General features: G+C 41.6%; 1 long non-coding RNA gene across 1 annotated transcript; it reads left to right on the forward strand.

The window, feature by feature from the left end:
• Positions 1-2190: 2190 nt before the first annotated feature.
• On the forward strand, positions 2191-4583 carry LOC146989817 (uncharacterized). Its single transcript, XR_015035628.1, has 4 exons — positions 2191-2381; positions 3615-3669; positions 4075-4159; positions 4422-4583. It is a non-coding gene; the product is annotated as an uncharacterized LOC146989817 (long non-coding RNA).
• The last annotated feature ends 1217 nt before the right edge of the window (positions 4584-5800 follow it).

Raw genomic sequence — 5800 nt, forward strand, 5'->3', positions numbered from 1 at the left:
CAGTAAAAACAGTTAAAGCAGATATCAGTGGAATGTTTTTGTTAATATAAGTCCTAAATAGTCCTATTTTCCGCCAGCAATCACTTACATGAAGTATTTCAGCCTAAACACGAGTCTCTCCGTCACTCTGCTCTGCTGTAACCCGAGGAGAAAATTTTCCTTGTGGGATACAAGTGTTATCCAATGAGGAGAGAGAACGGCATGAAGGGCTGTGTGTGCAGCCAAGGGATGCGCGTGAATGTGGTGACGTAGCACGAGGACCAATTGATGCCTGACAAGGGCGGGGGCTGCTAACTCATGGTGCGTTCAAGGAAACTCGTACTTTGTGTTTTTCCTTCCTGTGAAGTCATACCAGTTCGATCTGGTACGAGTTCACGGGTCGGAAGTTACGAGTGGCCGTTATAGGGAACTTTCACAGACAACAGGACGGTAAAAACACGAGCTACGGGTTACCTGGAACGCTACCAAGTCGTAGTTGTGACTTGAAGCTGTAACTTACGGTTTCAAAAGCCTGCCTTGAACACAGCATTAGCCGAAACGGCCGTGCCGCTGTTATCTGCTTTAACTTGTGAGACTGAGGTGAAATAAAAGCTGAGGCACAAGTCGATGTTTGCCATAGGCTCACATCATATCAGATATTTGTGAGTTGCACGCCGGCATCTCTCCTATGACCTTTCCAATACTGAAATTCTATGATTTCATTTTCAACATAGGATTCAGTATCTAGTGAGCATCGTTTGCTTTAGGGCTCTGGCAACAAATATCACGCTGTTTGTCCATCCCAACACCACAAGTCCACATTCACAAATTATGACCTTGACATGAGCATGAGGAACATTCAAAGAGGTGTGAAGGCACAAGCAGATACAGCCACAACCTTGTTAGAAGCACAATAGCATCTCATTGGGAATACTGGTCCTGTATGATTCTCAGACGTCTCAAAGAAAAAACATCCACAAGTATGAATGCCAATGTACGGAAGCTTATTGCATTCATTCAATAAAAAAAATACAGATCCTGTTTTTCTGAGTAATTTTTTCTGTTTTTCTGAGTAATTTTTTTTAAAATCAGTTTTTCTGAGTAATTTTTTCTGTTTTTCTGAGTAATTTTTTTGGATCAGTTTTTCTGAGTAATTTTTTTCCTGTTTTTCTGAGTAATTTTTTCCCTGTTTTTCTGAGTAATTTTTTTGGATCAGTTTTTCTGAGTAATTTTTTTCCTGTTTTTCTGAGTAATTTTTTTTGGATCAGTTTTTCTGAATAGGCTAATTATTTCTGTTTTTCTGAGTAATTTTTTTTTCCTGTTTTTCTGAGTAATTTTTTTCCCCCTGTTTTTCTGAGTAATTTTTTCCCCTTGTTTTTCTGAGTAATTTTTTCCCCTTGTTTTTCTGAGTAATTTTTTTCCCTGTTTTTTTGAGTAATTTTTTCTCTACTTCGAAATCTCGCGATAACTACGGAAGCCCTAAAGGGCCAAGTCCGTATACATTTTTTTATTATCGTTTTCTCGTGATAACGACTTATTATTTCGTTATCTCGAGATAACAAAGTCTGTTTTCTCGTGATAACGAATTAATTTATTTCGTTATCTCGAGATGACAAAGACCGTTTTCTTCGTGATAATGAAATAATCATAGAATGTGTGGTTGACATGGTTGCCTAGCAACATGTTTCCCCGGTGCAATCGCTTCTGCTTACGGGGAAGTAGCAGCTGGTTAGCCGCTGTATGTTCGTAGCAGGGGGCTAATACGTATTAACTGACTCGCCGCTCTGTGTGTGTGTCGCGGTGATAATTTAACCGTGAAAAGTAGGCTACAACACACACAACATAACGTTACAGCCGCAGTGTTGTGAGTGAATCATGTCGGGACAACCAGGCTTCATGAATCCGCTTCACAGACCCCGCCGCCGCCGCCGCCACTAGAGCAGCAGCGGCGGCGGCGGTGGCGGCCAAGCACCGGGGTCTGTGAAGCGGGTTCATGAAGCCTGGTTGTTCCGACATGATTCACTCACAACACTGCGGCTGTAACGTTATGTTGTGTGTGTTATAGCCTACTTTTCACGGTTAAATTATCACCGCGACACACACACAGAGCGGCGAGTCAGTTAATACGTACCCACACAGCAGGAGACTCCGACGCGGATCCGCATTCAAGTCACCAAACCCGCGTGACTGTCACATTCGTTTGGCCGCCGCCTAGAGGATCAGCCCCGCCTCCAGGCAGAGCCGTTATTCTACCGTCAAACAGCGGATCCCGGACGGACCCGTGTCGGACGTGTGGACACGGACGCGCCTTTACTGTAACGGTCGAACACAGTAGTCCACACCGAGCCGAGACTAGAGGAGTCATCTTTCTTTGCTGGGACACGGTTGTGCTGAAGCCTCTAGTAAGTTTATTGATTTATTGATGTATTGCGACATTCACAGTAAACATTGGCCTTTGTGTTTTTAATCGTCATGTATATTAATGCTTGTAATGACGTTGTTTGATATTAGCACTGTTAGAACTTGTGTAGTTTTGTGCAACAGGCTAGGTTAGCTTCTAGCTGAGATGTGATGATGCACGTCTGTAGCTATTTTGTTTTAAAATGGGATAGCAATTTCGGGAGAATATGTTGTGGTTGTGTGACTAAAAAAAACACACATTTTTATTTGGTAACGTTATGGTTATCTGTTTTAATGTATCGCAGCTGTTATGCTGTGTAACGTTAGCCTATGCTAGCGGTAACTTATGTAACTTAGCTGCTATTTCTCCGACCTCGACCTCCCATTTCCTCGATTTAAGTAGGCTATGCCCGGTGTTCCGACTCCCAGTAATTACGAGTCGCCCTCTTCATACACATTCCGGTGTTTTTTTTTTTTTTAAATAATTATTTTCTTTTCTTTAAAACTAACTAGCCGTTAGCGGCTAGTTAGCCGGCTAGTTAGCCGCTAACGGCTAGTTAGCCGCTCGGCTTTTATTTAAAAAATAAAAAACACCGTAATGTTTATGAAGAGGGCAACCAACTCCAACGCTACGGAGTTTAGAATGACTTTTTTAAGCCTCTCTTTGCTCCTCATGTCGTAATTCTCCGTGACTTTTCGCTAGCCGAGCGGCTAACGGCGCTGTTGTACTGTGTATCAGCACGGGTGTGATTCGGTCGTAGGCACGAGGCCGCACACCCGTGCTGATACAGTACAACAGCGCTCCCTCTGCCTTTATTCATCCCACGACGGGGAAATTCACAAGTTACAGCAGCAGTACAAACACACTCACACATGCCATGCACACTGGCAATATTAATGTTTAAGCTTGTCAGTGCTTTATGATGATTAATATATGCTGAGAAACAAGATAAAATTGTAAATCAAGCAGGAAAGACCAATAATTTGTGTTTAATGAATCAAATATAATCAGATATTGTTTTGGTCATAAATAGGCTATGTTTAATTCGCTGGGGAGGAGGGGCGGGCACACAGCTTTTCTTTTTTTTTAAATAGTGAGGGCTGTCAATTTTGCTAAGCTTAAGTCAACTAAAGTTAGCTGTTTTGTGTCTTCTATGTCCTGCCTTGAGTTTATGTTGTCTACACACCCACATACTTGACTTTTTTTCAACATTTTTTCTATTTTTACTGTGCAGATAATCCTCCAGCTAGGCCAATATTTGACATGTCTCTGGGTGCTGCTGTGTAGTGGTGAGTATTAGCCTACTATTCAATTGCTTTTGTTGGTTTTCGGGATGCACATTTTGAATTTTTTTTCTGACTGATGATAACCAACGCTTGTTAACCGATATGATTACAATGCTCTCGGGGGCGATCACTTTTTCTCTTTTGCGCAGCTCTGTTGTAACAGGTGATGCAGATCGATGTCCCTGTAGGCTACATTTGTTGTCTGGCCTTCTTTTATGATATTATTCCTTTTTTAATATTGTAAGTAAAGATAATTACTGCAAGTCCTATTGCCTTTAAGATTCTAATGTTCATTTTTTTTGTTGAAACTATTTTGGAGAGATATGTCTAATAATCAGTCTTCATTACAACACAAAATAATATGGCACCACAAACTAAACCAATTTCCATTTGTCTTTCTTTCTCTAGTGAATGTGGCAGTGTAAAGGGTGTTCAGTTGCTGTGCAATATTTGACATGTCTCAGGGTGCTGTGTCAAAGGCTCTGCAGTAGTGGTGAGTATTACTAAATCAGTTGTTGTTTTCTGAGTTTATTGTTTTTTTTTCATTTATGTATATTATTTTTAAACAATTACTCAGTAATGAAAAAGAAATAGGGGGCATCATTGCACCAATGGATGAAGTAAATATATTCTCTGGGTTGGGGGTGTAACAACTGATTGTCTTCAAGACAAAAATGCCTTTTACCAGGACAAATGAGAATTTTCACAGACATGAACTCAAACAACACAACTTCTCCTCTGCTTTTCTGCCGTAGGATGATGACGTGGATCTGGGAAGAGAATGCGTCCTAAAGACCCTCTGCGTTTACCTGAATGAGGACCCGGAGAATCTATTGAGAGAGTATGTGGTAAGTATTACTTAGGTTTAGTATGTTGAGATGTTATCTTTCGTATTTTATATAAACTTTAAAACATCTACTCATTGTAATTACTTTACAGTCAGCTAAGTTGTAGGATAATATGGTAGTGCTCTTAATATCAAAGTGTGTGTTTATTTTTCATTAAAGGGATAGTTCGGGTCTTTTGATATCTATCTATACCCTTGTTTTAGCACAGAGCTAAAGGGAGAGCTTTATGAACCTGATGTGATGCTGAACCTCATCAGATGGAGTTCCATAGACTGTAGGAAAGAGGTTAGAGCAGAGAAGAGTGATCGTTGCAGCGCAGTCCATGGTGGAAGATCAGACCAACAAATATACAGACAGCGTGCATCACCTCCAAGGATGGTGCTGCTGGAAAAAAAAAAAGAACAGCACTCCTCTGCAGCCAGCTGACGTGTAGCTCACCTGCAGCTGTCAGAGGATCCTCGCTCTTTCTTTAGCCTGGCGTTTGGATGCACTTTGTTCAACATCTGAAGATCAAACCACCATTTGACCACCGGTCAGCTGAGCCAGCTAACAGAGTGGACGTGGCTGGTGTGTAGACTCGCTATTTTATAGCGGCAAGAAAAAATAATCGTCCTGATAGTGTGCACATTTGTCGGGCTGATCTTCCATCACGGACTGCGCTGCATTACTGATCATCACCCGGTCACCCTGTCTGTCACAGCTGCAGCTGTGGTCTAACTTCAGCTTGTTGCTTCCCTGTCCCTCCTCTCTGTGTCTGCCCGTTCTAACTCCATCTGATGAGGTTCAGCATCACATCAGGTTCATAAAGGTCTCCCCTTGGCTCTGTGCTAAAACAAGGGATGGCTTCATCACTTGTGTCATAATCAGATATGTTTACGTGAACTATCCGAGCAATAAACTCCATGAAACAGCTGATGGAAATGCGCACAGCCGTCTAGAGGCGGCAGCGCGCAGTGATACGGAGGGAGAGAAAATAGCAGCAAGCGATTGTGAGGTCAGACTTTTTTGTGGACAACGGTTTTGTGATGCAAATGTATCACTCTTTTGAACGCATATTGTTTTGAGAAGTAAAACGCTTTATTTTCGTGACCCCAGCCAACTAACCGGACTACATTCGTCAGCACCGCAAACTCTCAAAGTGTGAGAGAGAGAATTAAACATAGCCTATTTATTATCAGTTACTATGACCAAAACAATATTTGATTCGTTAAACATAAATTGGTCTTCCCTGTAGGATTTGTTTTATTTACAATCTTATTTCTCAGCATATAGGCCTATTAATTATC

The sequence above is a fragment of the Trachurus japonicus genome, chromosome 3 (genome assembly GCF_045865225.1).
Source record: "Trachurus japonicus isolate A0001 chromosome 3, Traja_1.0".
Lineage (NCBI taxonomy): Eukaryota > Metazoa > Chordata > Actinopteri > Carangiformes > Carangidae > Trachurus > Trachurus japonicus.